At 44.7% G+C, this 21,706-nt stretch overlaps 1 long non-coding RNA gene across 13 annotated transcripts in view; it reads left to right on the top strand.

Annotated features, from left to right (window-relative positions):
• Nucleotides 1-21,706, top strand: part of LOC134347806 (uncharacterized) — a 293,384-nt gene that overhangs the window by 163,039 nt on the left and 108,639 nt on the right. For 11 of the 13 annotated variants that reach the window (XR_010018266.1, XR_010018260.1, XR_010018264.1 and 8 more), the window contains one exon: nucleotides 16,081-16,216. The exons of 1 other annotated variant lie outside the window; for it this stretch is intronic. This is a non-coding gene — a long non-coding RNA (uncharacterized LOC134347806). Of the gene's footprint in view, nucleotides 1-15,556; nucleotides 15,574-16,080; nucleotides 16,217-21,706 lie in introns of those variants that run through there. One more of the 13 variants, XR_010018269.1, reaches the window with a different exon arrangement.

Below are 21,706 nucleotides of genomic sequence, written 5' to 3'. Positions count from 1 at the left end.
AGATGTAAGACCAGAAGACCTAGGAGTAGATTTAGGCCATTTGGCCCATTGAATCTGCTTTCCCTCTCGATCCCATTCTCCTCCCTTCTCCCCATAATCTTTTTCGTCCTGATTAATGAAGAATCCTATCAAGCTTCACCTTATATGACTTGGCCTCCATAGCTGTCTGTGGCAGTGAATTCCACAAATTAACACCCTCTAACTAAAGAAATTCCTCCTCAACTCTGTTCTAAAGGGATGTCCTTCTATTCTGAGGCTCTGTCCTCTGGTGCTGGACTCTCTTACCGTTGGAAGCATCCTCTCCACATCCACTCTGTCCAGACCTTTCAATGTTCGATAGGTTTCAATGAACATTTCAATTTAAAAGGGACCAGAAGGGAAATTTTCCATGAAGAACGTAGTGGGTACATGAAACAAGCTGCCAGAGTAAGTGTAGAGGTGGATACAATTACAATGTTTAAAGGATATTTGGACAGATACGTGTATAGAAAATATTTAGAGGGATATGAGCCAAAGAGGACTTGATCAGAGAGGCACCTTAGGAATGGAATGGTTGGGCCAAAGTTTCTATTAGATCAGGAAATAAAATTCAAGAATGTCTTTTTTTATTGCCTGATTTTATTGCTTTCTTTATTAGGTGTTGGTACTGTTAGATTTGGAGATGACGTTGTGCAGAGATTCTTCAGAAGTCAAGACTGAAGCAAAAATCTGATGCATTGTATAGTCATAGTCATAGTCATACTTTAGTTGTTCATCAGAGTACTCGGGTGGCAGGGTGGAGATACGTCTCTACCAAAGGAGGTGTAAGGCGCTCCTTCCCTCCGCTAGCCTGCAGGTCACCCTTGGGCAAGGTGTAGCACCTGCTTAGCCCCCCCGATCAGGGTCACGTGAAGCCATGGGTCCGATGAGCAGCCAGTGCCTATCACAAGTTCAGGTTATGCGATTGCTGATACCAGGCAGACAATCTCTGAAGAGTATTGATAATGGCTGAGATCATCCGTCTTAGAAACAGAGAAACATAGAAAACCTACAGCACAATACAGGCCCTTTGGCCCACAATGCTGTGCCGAACATGTCTTCTAAAGATACTGTCCAGAAGGCGGCAATGGCAAACCACTTGTGTAGAACAATTTGCCAAGCACAATCATGGTCATGGATAGGGAAATAACCATTATCACCCACATCATACAACATGGCACATCAACCTGAAAACGATGATTATAGCACAGTTTGGATGAGGTCAGCCTTTACCAGCAAGCAAAGGAAGGACAGAGGTAACAAAGGAAATTGAGCATATACTATCCTTTTCAATTAAGATCCATTCTGAAACAGCTTGGATTAGGAAACCTGTGAACAGGTACTGACTGAGTCCTACTGCAGCTTTGCAGACAAAGAAACGACAGAACTATGAACCAAACATACTACAAGTTACTAAAAGGTTACAGACAAACGGTGGTTATACAAACATATAAACAAGCGTAAATAAAGCTGTAACTACGAGGACAAGCAAAATGAAAGGAGCAGCCTGGGCCCTAATCCAACAGGCGCTGCATGATGTTGTGATTGGAAGGGAACATGCTCAGATACCCCTTGTTACTCAGGGTGGCCTGGTCTTGCAGGATTGAGTCACAGAAAGTGGAATGCTATGACAAACAGTCATCTGCCAGTCTTCTACAGGGGCTGCAATGAGTTCTCTCATTCTGTCTGATCTAGTGGAACTCTCTAGGTTTGGTTTACCCCACAAAACAAAGAGATAGGAAAAAAAATCAGGCAGCATCTCAGGAGGGAAATAAACAGTTGACATTTGGGGCCAAAACCATAAGACATAAGAGCAGAATTAGGCTATTCAGCCTGTTGAGTCTGTTCTACTATCCCATTATCGCTGATTTGTTATTGCTCTCATTCTCCTGCCTTCTTCCCTTACCTTTTGATGCCCTTACTAGTTAAGAACCTATTGAACTCTGCTTTAAATATACCCAAAGACTTGGCCTCCACAGCTGTTAGTGCTAATAAATTCCACAGAATTACCGTTCACTGACTTAAGAAATTCCTCCTCATCTTTGTTCTAAGTCCCTTCACCAGAAATGGAAGAGAAGTGGGCAGAAGCCAGAATAAGAAGGTGTGGGGCAGGGAAGGGGTACAAGCCGGTGGCTGACAGGCGAAACCAGGTGAAGGGGAAGGCGGAATGAAGTGGTAAGCTGGGAGGCGATAGGTGGAAGGGCTGAAGAAGAAATAGTATGATAGGAGAGGACGGTGACCCATGGGAGAAAGGGAAGGAGGAGGAGCACCCAAGAAGATAAAAACAATGTAAGTCAGTAGTTCCCAACCTGGGGTCCACAGACCCATCGGTTAATGGTAGGGGTCCATGACATATAAAAGGTTGGGAACACTTGGTATAAGTAGTAATCAGTAATAAGTAATTAAAATGCCATTTTTGAAAATATCAAATGATAATTAGAGACAAGATGCAGATGAAAGCATAGATATATTTTCTGATACATCGTAGTGGCCATAGAGAATGTACATTCCAGTAGTACTCCAGGGTTCCAACCTCTTGCTAATGATAACAATTGTTTTCAGCGGATTTTACAACACAGCATAAAACAAAAGTTGCAGATCAGGCAGCAACTCTAGAAAAGAGTATACAATACAATTGACATTTCGGGCCAAGACCCCTCTTCAGGACAGTTCCTGTCCAAAGACCTACACAGTCAAAGCTGTCAATAATTGTTGATTAAAGGCATAGCTGTAGGGATATTTGGATAGACTATCAAGGAGCAGCATGTGATCCAATTCCTGTTGCAGCTTTGGCCTTCCATAATTTGATTCTGGAATTGTAACGTATCAGGAATAATTCACAGATCAATTAACTGCATTGATCACATGAAAAAGTTCAACCCACCTTTGAAAGTGTGATAGTGATGAAATAATATGTTCTGTTTTTATTTAACAGCTTCCGTGTATGTAATGTATTGCGTATGGAAAATCTGAGTTGTTTCCCAGGAGCACTATCAACCAAAAATTGACACTGAGTAGCAAAAGGAGACATTGGGTTGGTGGGACTACAACTGGATGTCAAGAGTTAAGAGTGAAGGGTGAAAAGTTTCTGGGGAACATGAGGAGGGTTGTGAGAATGTAGAACAGGCTGCCAGTGCGAGTGGTGTACGCAAGCTCAATTTCAACATTTAGAGAAGTTTGCGTTGGTAATTGGATGGTAGGAGTATGGGGGGCTAAGGTCCCAGTGCAGGTTGATTGGAGTAGGCAGCTTAAATAGTTTGACATGAACTGTTTCTGTGTTGTTATTTTCTATGACTCTATGACTGTGAGACTGGTCCAAAGAGGAAATTTGGTAAAGATGTGGAAAATATTGAGAAGCATCTAAAGATCATGAGAAGGTTAGCAGAGCCATCAAGGATTCCTGCCACGCTGGTCGTTCCCCTTTCCTGTACCTTCTGGAAGAAGATACAGGAGCTTAAATGCCCAAATGTTCAGACTTCTTCCCCAGACTTCTGAACTTAAGCACTCTTTTCACCTTTGTGTTGTTTCTGCCACTTTTTTGAATCCTTAATTTGACCTCAAAGATTCGAAGTACATTTGTTATCAAAGTATGCATGCAATATACAGCCCTAAGATTTTTTTGTCCCCACAGACAGCCATAAAACAAAAAAAAACATGGAACCCGTGCAGGAAAAAAACATTAAAGCCCCAATGCGCAAAAAAAGAACAAATTGCACAAACGGCAAATAAATGAGCAAGAAACACAGAATATAAAACACCAAACCACAAAGTCAGTGAAACAGTCGAAGAATGTTGTTCCAGTTAATCTTTTATTGCCACTTTGGCAATTTTTTTTACACCACCATCTTCTTCAGCATGATGCTCGAAAGGGCCACAGAAGACCTTGATGACGAGGAAGGTGTTTACATCCGATATCGCACCGATGGCAGCCTGTTCAACCTGAGGCGATTACAGTCCCACACCAAGACATTGGAGCAACTCACCCGAGAGCTACTCTTCACCGATGATGCTGCCCTTGTTGCCCACACAGAGACAGCCCTGCAGCGTATAACATCTGCTTCGCAGAGGCCGCCGAGCTCTTCAGACTGGAAGTCAGCTTGAAGAAGACAGAAGTTCATCAGCCCGCACCTCAGGAAGATTACCACCCTCCCTACATCACCATCGGTGAGGTAGAGGTGAAGACAGTCCACCAGTTCAGCTACCTGGGGTGCACCATCTCGTCAGATGCCAAGATCAACAAAGAGATTGACAATAGACTGGCAAGGGCAAACAGCGCACTTAGCAAGCTGTACAAAAGAGTCTGGAACAACAAGCACTTGAAGAAAGGCACAAAGATCAGCGTGTACAGAGCCGTTGTACTGACCACCCTCCTGTACTTCTCCAAGTCATAGGTCACCTACTGTCACCACCTACGACTCCTTGAGCGTTTCCACCAGCGCTGCCTCCGCACCACCTTCAACGCCCACTGGAGCGACTTCGTCACCAACATCGAAGTCCCCAAACAGGCGGAGGTCACCTGCATCGAGGCCATGCTGTTGAAGACGCAGCTGCGCTGGGCAGGGCACGTCTCCAGGATGGAGGATCATCGCCTGCCCAAGATTGTGCTGTATGGCGAACTCTCCACTGGTCACCGTAACAGAGGGGCACCGAAGAAGATGTATAAGGACTCTCTGAAGAAATCCCTTGGTGCCTGTCACATTGACCATCACTAGTGGTCTAATCTAGTCTCTGATCACGAGGCCTGATGACACACCATTCACCAGTCTCTCTCTTCCTTCGAGAACGCACGCAGGGCTGGCATCAAGGACAAAAAGAGAAGGAGGAAGAACCGTGACACAGCAGCACTAAACCCAGAACAGAATTTCCCTTGCAGCCGCTGTGGCCGGGCCTGCCTGTCCTGTATTGGCCTCGTCAGCCACCAGTGAGCCTGCAGAAGACGTGGGCAGCCCCCTTCCCAAATCTTCGTTCGCGAAGCCAAGCCATGACGATGACCTCAGTATGCATTACAATCGTTACACCATTCTGTTGTCTTAGTTCTCATCACTTTTTTGCTGTATTTATTATTACCATGGATACCGTTTACACCGTAACTTTTATGTGCACAAGAAGTTTCATTGCGCCCTGGTGTATATGACAGTAAATTAATCTAATCTCACCTCATCTCATCTAATCCAAAGATTAAGACATTGATAGTTTAAAGTACAACCACGAAGGTTAGACTATTACATATGGGAATGATCAAAAGACAGGACCCTCAGAAGTATTGCTACCTTCAGAATCAGATTAGGTTTATTATCACTGACAAAGTATGTCATGAAATTTTTTTTTGTGGCAGCAGTACAATGCAAGACATAAAATTAATGTAAGTTACAAAATAAATATAAAGTGCAAAAGATGAACAACGAGGTAGTATTCATGGGTTCATGAACTGTTCAGAAATCTGATGACAGATGAGAAGAAGCAGCTGCTGTATCATTGAGCATGGGACTTCAGGCTCCTGGACCTCTTCACCAACGGTAGTAACATGAAGAGGACACTTCCCAGATGGTGAAGGTCTTCAATGATGTCACCTTCTTGAAGATAACCTCGATGGTACGGAGCGTTGTGTCTGTGATGGATCTGGCTGAGTCTACAAGCATCTGCAGCCTCTTGAGATCTTGTGTATTGGAGCCTCCATACCAGGCTGTAATGTAACTAGTCTGAATGCTCCTCCACTGTACGTCTGTTGAACTTTATTAGAGAATTTGATAACATACTAAATATCTTCAATATCCTGAAGAAGTGGAACTGCTGGCGTGCCTTTTTAGTGATTGTGTCAATATATTGGGCCCAGGATAGATTCCATGAGATGTTGTTTCCAAGGAAATTGAAGTTACTCACCCTTTCCACTGCTGATGCCTCAGTGAGGACCAGTGTGTGTTTTCCAACTTGCCCTTGGCGTGCTATAGAGCTGGACGAGATGACATAGAACATAAAATAGCACAAAACAGGAGCAGGCCCAAAATATTGTGCTGCAGTGTGTTGAGTGCCCATCATATCCGACAATGACAGTTAGATTTGTGCATTTCATTTGTGTGTTCGTAGGAGACTGCAGAGTCCTAGCTGTGAGTGACATAGACGTCCACAATAAGGACATGAAAACTGCTGGATCTGGAAGTGGAGCCACTGCTATTGCTTTTTTTCTTTGTTGAGTGGTGATCAGTACTGCTCGGCATCTCTCCTCGAGGTCGTTGTGAATGATTTTAACCAAGGCTCGCCAGCCACTCCGGTCTTGCACACTCTGTTCCAGCTGTTTTGGTACAAGCTCAGTATGTGCAATATTAGCTTTCACACAGTGTTTGAACCTCTTGCCTAGTGAAGGAACACCACTGAATATCTGCTTGGGGATTTGGGAATCCTTCACTTGTATGACATGTCCTGTCCAGTAAAGCTGTGCTTTTACGATCGTGGCCTCAACAATCATAGACTCCGCCCTATCGTTGACCACTAAGTTTGTGTCCCCGTCCTGCCAGCTAATGCCAAGGATCGACCTCAGACTACACATATGGAATCCTGCTACCATTTTGACGTGTCTTTTGTTCACGGTCCAGGTTACACTTCCATACAGGAGAATGTTGAGGACAACAGCTTCGTACACCTTTAGTTTTGTGGACAGGCAGGTATCCATATGTCCGTATCTTGAAGATATAAAGAGGAGAGGGGCGAGGGTGAAACAGGAACTTGTAGTTGACAGGTGGACCAAAGGAAGGTTAAGGATGATAGATAGAAGAAAGCAGGTGGGGAAGAGGGAAGGATGAAATTGAAAGATAAAGGTAGGTGGGTGGTAGATGGGGTGAGACAGAGCTGGGCGGGTGAAGGATAGGATGAAGTACGGCAGAATCAATGTGTTTTTCATTGGTTCTATTGTTGTTCTACTGTGTATGGCTGCAAGAAAATGAATCTCAGGGTAATATATAGTGACATAAGTCATAGGAGCAGAATTAGGACATTAGGCCCATCAAGTCTGCTGCACCATTCCATCGTGGCTGATTTACAATCCTTCTCCCTATTTATGTACCTTGATAATACATTTACTTTGAACTTTGAAGAAAGAACTAGTTAACGGTCATCTGTCCATCGTTCTAGAACTCCTGAGCATGAATATTCCTCCACATTTTCATGGGGTCCTGTTGCCCATCCTAACCTCCCCTCCCTAAAATAAGACGCTCTAACGCTTTTCTCATTTCTCTGGTATTACACTCTAGCCTTTGGCTTTCTTCTGAGTCCCTTGCCCATGGAGAGATTTGCTACCTTTGCCCTTTCTTTATTCACCACTTAGACTCACTCACAATCAATCCCAGGGAGACAGTTCCATATCTCTCTTTCGCAATCCTGTGACTTACTCTACTATTGGTTTTGATTTATTATTGTCACATGCACAAAGAAACAGTGAAAAACTTGTCTTGCATACAGTCTAAATCGTTACAGAGTGCATCAGGCTAGAACAAGGTAAAACTATTAAAGGCATCTGTTAGTCTTGCGAGACCATGGATCTGCGCCTGGAAAGTCTTCACTGGGAGGTTGTATGGAAGACCAGCAGTTGCCCGTGCTGCAAGTCTCCCCTCTCCATGACACCAATGTTGTCCAAGGGAAGGGCATTAGGGCCCATACAGCTTGGCACCAGTGTCATCGCAGAGCACTGTGTGGTTAAGTGCCTTGCTCAAGGACACAACAGATTGCCTTGGCTGGGGCTCGAACTCACGACCTTCAGGTCACTAGTCCAATGCCTTAATCACTTGGCCACGTGCCCACACAACGTAAAACTATAACAATGCAGAATAAAGTGTAAAAGCTACCTAAAATGTGCAGTGCAGTTAAACGAAACAATGCGAGATTATAGTGAAGTAGATTGTAAAGCCCATCTAGGACTGTGCATTCAGGAACAAGGTATAAGGCAGGATATTCATGGAGGTGGATTCTGTGAGGTCAAGAGTCCAATTTATTGTTTAGGGAGCTATTCAATAGTCGTCTAATAGTGGGTTACAAGCTGTCCTTGAGCCTGTTTGTACGTGCTTTCAAGCTTTTGATAGGAGAGAGAACCGACAATGTCCAGGGTGGCTGGGATCTTTGATTATGTTGGCTGCTTTATTGAAGTGTTCAGAAGTACAGATGGAGTCCATGAAGGAGAGGCCGTTCTCTATGATGCGCTCAGCTGTGTCCACGACTCTCTGCAGTTTCCTGCCGTCATGTGCAGAGCAGTTGCCATACCAAGCCATTATGCATCCAAACAGAATGCTTCTTACGGTACATTGATAAAAAATTGGTATGAGCTGATGGGGACATGCTGAATTTCTTTCGTGTCACAAGGAAGTAGAGGCATTGGTGAGCATTCTTGACCGTGGCTTCAATGTGTACTCTACTCCCTGGCTTCGTCCTATGTTCCCTGATACCAACATTGTCCATTGTTGATAAACAATAGGTCAGTCTTCGTGTCCAGTGTTTTCCCTCTCTATCAGATGTCTATGGCCGTTAAGCCCTAGAACATGGTGTTGCTGAAGGAAGACTTTCTTTCAGATGCGCTAATGAACCAGCAGTCTGCTTGCTCGCAAGAGAAGATAAAAGGTCTGATGATCGTGAGTGGAAGCAGAGAACAGAGTGCTCCTCAGCATCCTTAACTCCCACTCAACACCACTGCAAATAATCAACTTATTATTTCTTTCTACGGAGGCTTGCTGTGCCCAACTTGTCTTCTGCATTTCCTAACCTCATGGCAACAGTTGAACTTCAAAGAGCTCCTCAGTGGGTGTTAAGAGTCCTTGGAATGTCTTTAGCTGTGAAAGGTTACAATTCAAATCTGTATTCTCTCTCATTGCAAAATATTTCTACCAAGCTAGTCACGAGGGGCAACATTGCTACCCATTGGCCAAATCTTGGTACTGCACGTCCTAGGCATGTAGATTCAATGGAATCTATGTTGGCTTCCAATCAAGTTAATGGCAAGGCCTACTAAATTAGGGTGGATTGTACAGCTCTGTTTCTCACTTCCCTCTGAAGCAGTTGCTACAGTCCTGTTCAGAGCTGATATTGATTAAGAAATCTATCAATGCGGTGCCACAAAAACAAGAAAACCTGCAGATGGTGCAAATCCAAAGCAACACACACAAAATGCTGGAAAAACTCAGCAGCTCAGGCAGCATCTATGAAAATAAGTAAACAGTTGATGTTTCGGGCTGAGACCCTACATCAAGTCTGAGTGAAGAGTCTCAGCCTAAAACATTAACTGTTTACTGTTTTCTATAGATGCTACCTGGCCTGCTGAGTTCCTCCAGCATTTTGCTATCAGTGCAGTGGAGCTAAAATTTATTTATTTAGTTCAAGGAGAAAACCTTGTTTCTCGAATGCTGAATTGGAATCATTACCTTTCACGCAAACAGGCAAGAGCAAATGAAAGAAAGATTGTGAGATCAAGAGTCCATCTTATCTTACTAGGTGACGAATCAAAGGTCTGAATTAGTTATTAATTTAACAAATCTTAGGTTAGACTTTCCCATTTTGGAAGCAAACTGTTTATCCTCTCGAATCCTTTCAGGGTTTGTGATGGTTCTTCCGCCATCAAATCAGACCATGTGGTCCAAGTCTTGCATGTTGATGTGCATGCTTTCATGCCTTCTCCAACAGCTCCAATTTTAGGAAATAGTCTTGGAACAAATGGTTTAGGCTGAGCTGAGGGAGAATTTCTTCGCTTGTGAGCTTATAGAGCTCCTTGCCGCAGATGTGTGGTCCTAATGTATCGATAGTAAAGACTGAGATAACTAGGTTTCTAATCAGTGATGGAATTGGAGTGAAGGAGAAAAGAACTTGTGGGTTTCTGGATCAGGTTTGATTCTATTGAAAGGTGGAGCAGGTTTGATGGGTTGAATGTCCTATTCCTAATCCTACATCTTATGATCTATGTGACCTAATGCCATTGACAATCTTTTCTGTTTCTTAATGCATTGCACACTTCCAGAGCATATATGGTAAGGGAATTGGAGCTGACCAGTTTTATAGCATTATGGAGTAATAGAGTCATACAGTTCAGTGACTGGGCCATGCTGACCACAATTCCCAAGTAAACTCATTCCATTTGGCACATATCCCTCTAATACTCTCCTCCCGTACCTGCTTCAACCACGTCCTTTTACACTATTGATGCATTTATCTATCTCTCTTTCTCTTTCTATCTTTCTATCTCTATCTTTAATATTCTCTTGTTCTTTCTCTCTTTCATTTTCTCTCTGTCTCCCCCTCTCTCTCCCCCTCTCCCTCCCCCTCTCTCTCCCCCCTCCCTCCCCCTCTCCCCCTCTCCCCTTCTCCCCCTCTCCCCCTCTCCCTTTCTTTCATTTGACCTTTCTTCCTTCCATACACGGAACACACCGAGCTGGACTCTGACTACCAGCTCCTGCCACTAATTCTTCATTTACAGCCCCTGACTTCTAGCTTCAGTCATCTCTGTCCCTAAACCCTAACCTCCCCACAAACACTCCACACTGCCTCTAAAACTATCCCTATCAATCAAGAAAAACAACAAAATCTGAGCGACAACCTCAACGGACTCTGCAGCTTGGTGTCGTCTTGACTGATCTCAGTTCCCTGAGTGTTATTTTTGCCAACATCACGGCCCGTTCTCTCAATAATATATCCTTGCATGCACAGTGAACATTGTATAGGCACTGAAGAAAACAAGGGACTGAAGGACACGGGTCTTGAGGAGGGTAAGACTGAGGGTTAAGGGGTGCGGTAGTAGAGGAGGGTTGAAGGAGCAGTCATAGAGCCATAGAGTCATAAAAATTTCAACAACACCCAAAAAGGTCCTTCAGCCCATCTAGTCTATGCAGAACAGTTACTCTGTCTTGTCCCATTGAACCACACCTGGACAATGGCTCTCCATCTTCATCCCATCCATGTACCTATCCAAACTTCTCTTGAGTTGTGCAATTGAACCTGCTTCACCATTTCCACTGGCATCTCGTTTCACACTCGCACTCGAATGAAGAAGTTTTCCCTCAGGTTTCCATCAAATATTTCACCTTTCACCTTTAACTGATGGTCTCCAGTTCTAGTCTCACCCAACCTCTGTGGAAAAAGTGTGTTTGCACACTTCTATAGCCCTCATAATTCCATCTCCCCTCATTCTCCTACATTCCAGGGGAATAAAGTCCGAACCTATTCAACCTCAAGTTCCAACAAAACCCTTGTACATTTTCTCTGTGCTCTTATAATGTTATTGATACCCTTCCAGTAGTTAGGTGACCAGAACTGCACACAGTACTCCAAATTAGGCCTCACTAACATCATATACAACTTCAACATAACATCTCAACCCCTGTACTCAATACTCTGATTTATGAAGGTCAGTTTGGCATCAGAAGTTGAGGGAAGAGAGAGGTGAAGGCATGCTAAGTGTAAGTATTACATTCAACTCTGCTAGTTCCATTACAGGAAAGATGTAGAGACTTTGGAAAGGATACGTAGTGAAAGTTAAAGGCAACTTTATCATCGTAAAAATAATATATGGACTAGTATGTTGTACTGGGTGGCGGGGTGGAGATACATCTCTACAAAAGGTGTCAGGCGCAGGTCACCCCTGGGGAGAGTGTGGCACCTGTATAACACCACCCTTATTTCCCCCCCCCCACTGATCAGAATCACATGAAACCAGGGGAGCACGTGGTGGGTGGTGACATGAGCAACTGACGCATATCAAGACTCCTGGTTTTGTAACACTAACACCAGGCGGACAATCTCTGAAGAGTATTGATAATGGCTGGGGTCACCCATCTTGTAAAGACGCTGCCCAGAAGACAGCAATGGCAAACCACTTCTGTAGAAAAGCTTGCCAAGAAACACTCACGGTCATGGATAGAGAAAAGAGTAAGAACAACAGTGTGAAGGTGTCTTCCCAACAGGCAGATTAAAGACAGACGGAAGACCATGATCTCCCACGTCATATGACACAGCACACACTGATGGTGACGATGACTATGTTGTACGGAAACATTTTGTGTGTGTGTTCCAACAGATTTCCAGCATCTGCAGAATCTCTTGTCTTTGGCATCACATAAGAAGCATTCGCAAGAGAAATATAAATTAACCATAAATTATGCAACGTTATATAAGAAAGAGCACAATTAGAACAAACAAAATGCAGTCCAGTGAAATGCAAGTTATCATGGTATTGCTATATATATATGCTATATATATATATATATATATATATGTGTCATGATTCGGGTTTTGAAGAGTTGGTTCAAAAACTCGTCTCCAAATTCGAGGAAGGACATTCTTGAGGGAGTGCAGCGTAGGTTCACAAGGTTAATTCCCGGGATGGCGGGACTGTCATATGTCGAAAGATTGGAGCAACTGGGCTTGTATACACTGGAATTTAGAAGGCTGAGAGGGGATCTTATTGAAACATATAAGATTATTAAGGGATTGGACATGCTGGAGGCAGGAAGCATGTTCCCGCTGATGGGTGAATCCAGAACCAGAGGCCACAGTTTTAGAATAAGGGGTAGGCCATTTAAAACGGAGTTGAGGAAAAACTTTTTCACTCAGAGTGGTGGATATATGGAATGCTCTGCCCCAGAAGGCCGTGGAGGCCAAGTCTCTGGATGCTTTCAAGAAAGAGATGGATAGAGCTCTTAAAGATAGCGGAATCAAAGGTTATGGGGATAAGGCAGGAACGGGGTACTGATTGTGGATGATCAGCCATGATCACAGTGAATGGCAGTGCTGCCTTGAAGGGCCGAATGGCCTACTCCTGCACCTATTGTCTATTGTCTATAAAAACTGAGTGGTTGCAAATAGCTTTTTCTTGAACCTGGTGGTGTGGGACTTCAGATCTCTGTACTACCTGCCCAGTGGCAGCTGCAAGAAGGTGGCGTGGCCCAGACGGCGGGGAACATTGATAATAGACGTTGCTTTCTTGAGCCAGTGCCTCCTGCAGATACTTCCGAGGGTGAGGAGGGATGTGCTGGAAGAATTTTACCAGACACTGCCTGGATTAGAGGACATGCAGTATATTGGTTGGACAAACCTGCATAGTTTTCTTTGGAGCAGCCGAGGCTGAAGGAAGCCATGAGAGAGGTTTATAAAATTTAATTTTATTTTAATTTATTTAAAGATACAGTGTGGAACAGGCCCTTATAGCCCAACAAGGCACACCGCTCAGCAACCCACCTGTTTAACAGCAGCCTAGTCACAGAGGACAATTTATAATGACCAATTAACCTACTAACTGGTACATCTTTGGATTGTGAGAGAAAACCCACACAGTCACAGGGAGGACGTACGGGGAGAAAGCTGGAGGAACTCAGTAAATCAGGAAGTATCTATAGAGGAAAAGACATCTCAGATGTCATCAGAATTGAACTCCAAACTCTGATGCCCCAAGTCATAATAGCACCTCATTAACCACTACAGGACTGTATGACAGGCATAGAGTCGACATCTACGGTCCACTCTAGCTTCTTCCAGGGGCCATAATGTCTGCATCTGAAGGGCATGTATTTAAGACAAGAGGGTTAGAAACATAGAAACATAGAAAACCTACAGCACAATACAGGCTCTTCGGCCCACGAAGTTGTGCCGAACATGTCCCTACCTTAGAATTTACTAGGCTTACCTATAGGCCTCTATTTTACTAAGCTCCATGTACCTATCCAAAAGTCTCTTTAAATACCCTATTGTATCCGCCTTCACCACCGTTGCCGGCAGCCCATTCCATGCACTCACCACTGTGAGTAAAAAACTTACCCCTGACATCTCCTCTGTACCTACTCCCCAGCACCTTAAACTTGTGTCCTCTTGTGGCAACCATTTCAGCCCTGGGAAAAAGCCTCTGACTGTCCTCACGATCAATGCCTCTCATCATCTTATACACCTCTGTTAGGTCACCTCTCATCCTCTGTCGCTCCAAGGGGAAAAGGCTGAGTGCAAATTCAAAGGAGATGTGTGAGTTAGATATTTTTTTACACAGAAAGCGGAGGGTGCCAGGAACAGGCTGTTAGGGACTGGATGGCAGTAGAAGCAGGTACAATAGAAGATTTCAAGCGAATATTCGATAGATGTATGAATGTGCAAAGCATGATGGGATATAGATCATATACAGTATGTAAGATTAGTTTAATTAGTCATCACTAGTTCAGTTTGGCCCAAAGGCCTACTCTTGTGCTGCACTGTTCTGTATTCTTGGTGATGTTCTGTATTCTTGGTGAGGGGGCTGAGGTGGTGAACAGAGAGTGGCTTGAGGTGGGGTAGGCAAGAGGGAAGGAGAGGTCTGAGGGCAGAGGGGTGGGTAGGGGGAACCCATGGGTGAGGATAGAGGCTTTTTTTTAATTGTGTTGTACCAGACATTCAGCCATTCTTGTCTGGCACATGGAGTCAGGATTAACCGGGTCACGTCATGAATGTTCCTCACTCGACCCTTGTATTTTTTACGAGGCCGAGTGGCTAGCTCGACACTCAACCCAGCATGGTTGGAAAGTGTGCTCGGGGGTGGCCCGACCTGGATTCGAACTCGGGAACCTTCACTCCGGAGTCCGGAGCTGATCTCACTGTGCCACCAGCCGGCCAGGATAGAGGCCTAAGGGCAGTGACTGAGCAGAGAGAGGTGGTTTCGTGAGATCGCTCAGAAAGGTGCTGATAATCGAAGGTTGGAGGTGTGAATGAATCAGTCAGGTTTAATATCATTGGCAAATGTCGTGAAATTTGTTGTTGTGTAGCCGCAGCACATTGCAATACAGAATAATAAAAAGAAACTATAAATTACAATAAGAAATATAATTTTTTTTTAATTAAAAAGTAGTGCAAAAAGAGCAAAATTAAAGAAAAATACAGTGAGTTAGTGTATGTGGGTTCAGAAATCTGATGGCGGAGGGGAAGAAGCTGTTCCTAAAATGTTGAGTGTGTGTTTTCAGGCCTCCTCCTTGATGATCAATGAGAAGCGGGCATGTTTTGGATGACAGGAGTCCTTAATGATGCATGCCACCTTTTTTTGAGGCATCATCATTAGAAGATGCCCTCGATGCAGTGGAAGCCAGAGTCCGTGATGGAGCTGGCTTAGTGAATGATCAGGGATTGTGGATTCAGAGGAAGAGGGGCAAACGCCCGGATTATCAATAGGGGCAGGAGTGAGGGTCTGAGGTGTAAATATCTGAATAGTGAGGGAACTGAGGATTGAAGGTTGCAGAGCTGGTAAGGGGAGGGTGGGAATAAGGAGACTAGTGGACATGGGAGGTGATGGACAAGAGGCTGATGAGGGAAGGGCCAAGGTGGGAGGGGACTGAGGGCAAGGGGCTGGCGTTCCAGCCAAGCTCTCCACGGGGAGCACTTGCCGCTGTTTGGCCTGTCTCTGCAGGCGAGCGATAGATTGGCAGCTGAGTTGGAGAAAGTCACTGTCTTGGCTCCCTTCCCAGGATCTGCGAGTGCTTAGGTGGTAATGTAGCCCAGGACCCCTCCCCCTTCATTTTATCCGTAGGGTGGGGAGGAGAGTGAGGGAGGAGAAGGGGGAGAGCAAGCAAGAGGATAGCCAAGGTCTGACCGCACCCTTCTCTCTCTCTCTCTCTCTCTCTCTCTCTCTCTCTCTCTCTCTTTCTCTCTCTCTCTCTCCTCTCTCTTTCTCTCTCATTCCGTCTCTCTTTCTCTCTCTCGTTCTCTTGCGTTCTCTCTTTCTTTTTCCTTTCTCTCTCCCTTCCGTCTCCCCCTCCCTCTCTCTCTCTCTCCCTCTCTCTCTCTTTCTCTCTCTCTCCCTCTCTTCACTTCTCCCTTCACCCCCGTCTTTCTTTACTCCCCCCCTTTCCACTCTCTCTCTCTCTCTCGCGCTCTTTCAAATAAAGGAACAAAAACTCAATTGGAGATTGCCGCTCTTTTCCCTCGCCCTGTGTTTCACAAGTTTTACAAAGACTGACTGCAGCCTGCTGCTCTGATCTGGGCATCTTCAGTTTCATTTTGGTTCTTGGCGGCACCTTATCTATTTTGTTTTCATTTCCAAATCATTCCACCCTACCCTTTGCTAATTGGCACCTCAACGCATGTTAACAGTGACCGCTGCAGTCTGTGGCTATGGCACCCTGAGGAGAGAGCGGCGAATGGGGATGAGCCAGCGTGTGTCGATGGCTGCGTACCCACAGTTTGAAAGTCTGTCCATGACTGTTATCTTCCAGACATCTACAGTGAGGTAAGCTTATGGATGTTACGTCTATTCCCGATCCGAAGCCAGATAATGGCACCTCGTCCCTAGCTTTTCTTTCATTCTTTTGCGGCCCAAAACTGACTAGATTTTTCCATCCATTTCCGTCTGAATCATGCGAACTTCGCTTGAAAGCAGATTTTACCCTCTGTCCGTTCTGTATGGAATGACTGGCCAGCTTGTGTGGTTGCCGAAGGAACATTGTGCGTAGACAAGATTTTTCGGAGATTGTGGTGGGGGGAGGGTGCGGGGGGGGAGGGGCACAGAGTAGGGTGGGGAGTTGGCGGGTGGAGCGCGGAGTGATGGCTGGCAGAGCATGTGCGTGGTTGCCCAATCTGGGGAGAGGCAGTGGGGAAGGGGGGCTGGCGCATTGTTAATCAAGAGACTGCCGCACTTCACATGTGCTCATGTCACCCCAGTCCCAGCGGTTTACTTGCCCACCCCAAACGTTGGTCTCTAAGCCTGCGGAGGAGCAGGAGGGGACGTCAATGGGACTGGGTCTGGCACATTACCCCTGTCCCCTCTGGATGTGTTTGCGGTGTAAGGTCACATTTGCAATCAGGCCTGGGGGGGGGGGGGTGGAGTGGGCATGGAGAAACAGCCGTGAGGCCCCAGCAACCAAACATGGCACCTTTCCAAAGACAACTTCCAGAGCAGCAGTCCCAGCAATGCCATGAAGCCTTTGCTTGTCTTACACTCAATATTATTCGCTTGCACTGACCCTCTGTGCTGTGAGAAGGCTGCTCTTTACAAATGTTTCAATGGAGGGAATCATAAATCTTTTGCTTTTTAAAAGATAAATATTTTCTGTGCAGCTTCGTTTAGGAATTTGACTGTGCAAGGCCCATGGTACATAAGGCCCCAGCTCCGTGTCTAGTCAAAGCAGTGTACGTCTGGAATTTGATTTTCTTCACCCTTTCCTGCACTTCCTTTTTCCTCAGTTGTGGCTTTCTGTGTTCACCTCTGGGAAGGTGGCTTGTAGCTATTCCAATAGTTCCATCTAAACCTCTCCCTGAGGTTAGACGGGCTTGGAACACCAAGTTCAAAGCAAATTTATTATCAAAATATGTATATATCACCATCTACTACCCTGGGATTCATTTTCTTGCGGACCCTCACAGTAGATGCAAAGAAACACAAAAGGATCAATGAAAAATGACGCAGGAAGTCGGAAAAATAACCATTGTGCAGAAAGAACATAGGGAATACAGGAACAGGCACTTCGGCCCACAATGTTGTGCCAGACCAATTAAATTAGTATTCAACTGCTGAAATAAACTAATTGCTTCTGCCTACACCATGTCCATATCCTTTCAGTTTCCTTACATTCATGTATCTGTCTAAATATCTCTTAAAAGAGAGGTTGCCGCCGATTCTCGACTGGGGATCTCAAAATAAAAGTGACATCGCAGACTGTAACATCGAAAACAATGTGCTGTTGGTCTCCCTTCTCACTGCAGCAGGAGTGATACCCGCTCTCCCTTGTTAGTGAGAGAGATGGCCTGCAGCATGTCGAGCTGTCGGGTGAACAGTGGTTTTTGATGGACGCTAAATCATGGCCTTTTTGGGACCTTTGTTGTTGCTTGCACGGTGGGTGATGGGGAGGCTCACACTTTTGCTGGAATAAATGGGGGAAGGAGTGATGCCTTGCTGCTGCCTGTACGTGCGAGTGGGGAGGGGTGCTTTGGGGTTCTTGTGTTTTTCCTGTCTTTCATCCTTTTCTCTTCTGTTTCATGGATGTCTGCGAAGAGTAAGAATTTCAGGTTGTCTGTTGTATACTTTCTCTGATATTTAATGGAACCATTGAACTATTGAAAGTTCCTAAAGCCTCTGCCACCAACCCAGGCAATGCATTGCAGTCACCCCCCACTCTCTGCGTAAAAAAAGTACCCCTCACATCTCCTTTGAAATTACCCTATGCCCTATGGCATGAGACATTTCTACCCTTGGGAAAAGATACTCTTTGTATACTCTTACCTGTGCCACAATGCAAAAAAAACCCCCACAAATAATAATAGTAACTAATAAATAAATAATAAATAATATTGAGAACAAGGTTTAGAGTGCTTGAAGGTGAGTTTATAGGTGTAGAATCAGTTCAGTGTTCACAGGAAACTGAGGAGTAACCTTATATAGGAATTGGAGTTGGTTTATTGATGATGCTTGTACTGTATAGTGTTCCAGAGTAGAGCTTGTTTTGTATATTGTTCGTGCAGATCAAATCTTTACACAGTGCATTGAGGTGGAACAAGGTAAAACAATGAAAGAATGTGGAATAAAGTGTAAAAGATACAGAGGAAGTGTAGTGTACAAAAATCGGAATGAGATCATCGTCATATTCATCATTATGTGCCGTGTCATATGAGGTGGGCGATCATGATGTTGATTATGATCATGGCAAAATTTCCTTCAGAAGGGGTTTGCCATTGCCGCCTTCTGGGCAGTGTCTTTACAAGATGGGTGACCCCAGCCGTTATCAATACTCTTCAGAGATTGTCTGCCTGGTGTCAGTGGTCGCATTACTAGGACTTGTGATTTGTGCCAATGGCTCATATGACCATCTACCTCCTGCTCCCATGGTGTAATGTAACCCTGATTGGGGGACTATGCAGGTTCTACACCTTGCCCAAGGGTGACATACAGGCTAGCGAAGGGAAGGAGCACCTTGCACCTCCCTTAGTAGAGATGTACCTCCATGCTGCCACTCAACGTAGTGAAATAGGTGTGTAAAATCATGAGGGACATTGGTAGGGAAATGTACACAGACTTTTTCCCCAGGGGTTGGGAAATCAAGAACTAGAGGGCATATATTTGAGAGAGGAAAGATTTAATCGGAACTTGAGTGACTATTTTACACAGATGGTAGTTGGTTCGATTATATGGAACGAGCTGCCAGAGGAAGTGGCTGAGGCAATGCAATAACAACACTTACAATACAGTTGGACAGGTACATTGGATAGAAAAGGTTTAGAAGGATCTGGGCCAAACCAAATGTCAGAGAAAATGGAACTAGCTTGGGAGGGCAACTTGATCAGTATGGAGAGGTTTAGCAGAAGCATCTATCTCTAAACAGCATTCATCCCTAAGGACCCTCACCAGCCAGGGCATGCCCGCTTCTCATTGCTACCAGGTAAAGGAGCCTGAAGATAGATACACACTCAATGTGTATGTATGTTTCTTCCTCTTTACCATGAACCCATGAACACTACCTCACTATCCCGCTTCCTTTTTCCACTATATATTTACAAGTGTATATATTCTTATCGCGACATTTAGTAACTTTTACGTATTGCACTGTACTGCTGCCACAAAACAACATATTTCATGACAGATATCAGTGATGATGACCTGATTCTAATTCACAGCTGATCTGAGTTCCATGGTGACAGTAGATGACGTCCTCACACTCCATATGGGTAAAGGTTGAGAGCAACTGATGCCTGATCCCACAGGTGCTTGAAACCACTTCCAAAGAGCTTCGTTCCCTGAGTTGAGGGTAGTTGTGGGAGGGTGGTAGTGAGCTGAGGCAGTTATACTGTTGAATAACAATAAGACTTAGGAGCAGAATCGGGCCATTCAGCCCATCGAGTCTGTTCTGCCATTCTATCATTGCTGATTTATTATCCCTCTCAACCACATAACCTTTGACACCCAGACTACTTACAAACCTATAAACCTCCACTTTAAATATACCCAATGACTTGACCTCCACAGCCGTCCTTAGCAATAAATTCCACAGGTTTATCTCCCTCTAGCTAAACTAATTCCTCCTCATCTCTATGGAAAAGTGTAAACTGTCAATGTTTTGGGCTGAAAGCCTTCATCAGGACTTGAGGGAAAAAAAATGAGAAGTCAGAGTAAGAAAGTGGGGGGAGGGGAGGAAGAACTACAAGGTAGTAGGTGACAGGTGAAACAGGGACAGGAGGGTTGAAGTAAAGAGCTGGGATGTCAATTGGAGAAGGAAATAAAGGGCTAGGGAAGGGGGAATCTAATCTAAATGGATGAACCTCTAATCTGAGGCTGTGTCTTCTGGTCCACGATGCCCTCTCTATAGGAGACATCCTCCCTACATTCACTCTATCCAGACCTTTCAATGTCCAATAGGTTTTAATGAGTTTCCCCCTCCCCCCCACCCCCCACTTTCTTCTAATCTCCAGCAAGTACATCAGAGAGCCATCAAATGCTCCTCGTTAGTTAACCCTTTCATTCCTGGGATCATTCTTGTGAACTTCCTCTGGACCCTCTCCAATGCCAGCACATCTTTTCTCAGTTAAGGTGCTCAATCCTCTCACAATACTGCAAATGCAGTCTGACCAATGTACCTATAAAGCCTCAGCATTATATTCGTGCTCTTATATTCTAGTTCTCTTGAAATGGATGCTAACATGGCAAGGTGTTTCCACTGGGCAGTGGGTTCCAGGATCTGGGCATACTGTATTGATAATGAAGAACCACATATTCTAACTACATTTATCAACAAAGTATGTAAGCAGTATACAACTCCAAAACTGGTCTTCATCATAGACAGTCACGAACAAAGAAGGACCATGGAATCAACCCATTTAAAGTATAGCATCGAACATCAAATCCCCCTCAAACCAATAAAATATTTCCAGGCGAGGACAGTGTGGGTCATGAAGGGAAGTGGTGATCTCCCCTGCACCTGCTGTCTATGTTCTCCCTGCAGGAGAGGTCATGGATTTGAGTGATGGTGTTGAATTTCTCCAACTCTCCTCTTGGTGAGTCACCTCAGTCTGTCCCAAATGTCTTACATTCTGCACTGAATGATTTCAATTTAGGCTGGGACAGGGGCATTGAAGGTAAAGGCTTTGAAATACATCCTGTGTCAGGGAGGTGACCTTTAACCAGACAAAAGAGAAAAAGGAGAGTTGGAGGGAGTATAGTATGCACATCCATGTTCGATAGATGAAGCAAAAGTTTTCTTGAGCATCACTGAGATTCTCTCAACCGGGCCCAGTAAGACAGGCTGGTTGTCTGGTAGGGAATGTGTCCTTGGTGAGAGCTGTTGACTTTCTACTAGGTTAGTGCTTCAGGTCAGCCTCTTTCATACTCAAGTCATAGAGTTATAAGAAAGTAGAACACAGAAACAGCCCTTTTGGCCCATCTGATGCATGCCAAACCATTTAAACTGCCTACTCCCAACAACCTGCACCGTTGCCATCTTCCTCCATATCTTAACTTAAATGTTGAAATCAATTTCGCATGCACCACTTGTGATGGCAGTTCATTCCACACTCTCATGACCCTCATGTTCCCCTTAAACTTTCATCTTTCACTTTTAACCCATGACCTCTAGTTGTAGTCTCACCCACCCTCAGTGGAAAAAACCTGCTCACATTTATCAATATTCCTGATAATTTTGTATACCGCTATCAAATCTCCTCTCAGATCTTCTACCTTCCAAGGAATAAAGTCCCGACCTATTCAATCTTTCCTTAATTGTCTGCAATTAATGTG

This window comes from Mobula hypostoma, chromosome 6, assembly GCF_963921235.1.
Source record: "Mobula hypostoma chromosome 6, sMobHyp1.1, whole genome shotgun sequence".
NCBI lineage: Eukaryota > Metazoa > Chordata > Chondrichthyes > Myliobatiformes > Myliobatidae > Mobula > Mobula hypostoma.
The sequence above is the reverse complement of the archived record's forward strand: the minus strand, read 5'-3'. Positions and strand labels throughout refer to the sequence as shown.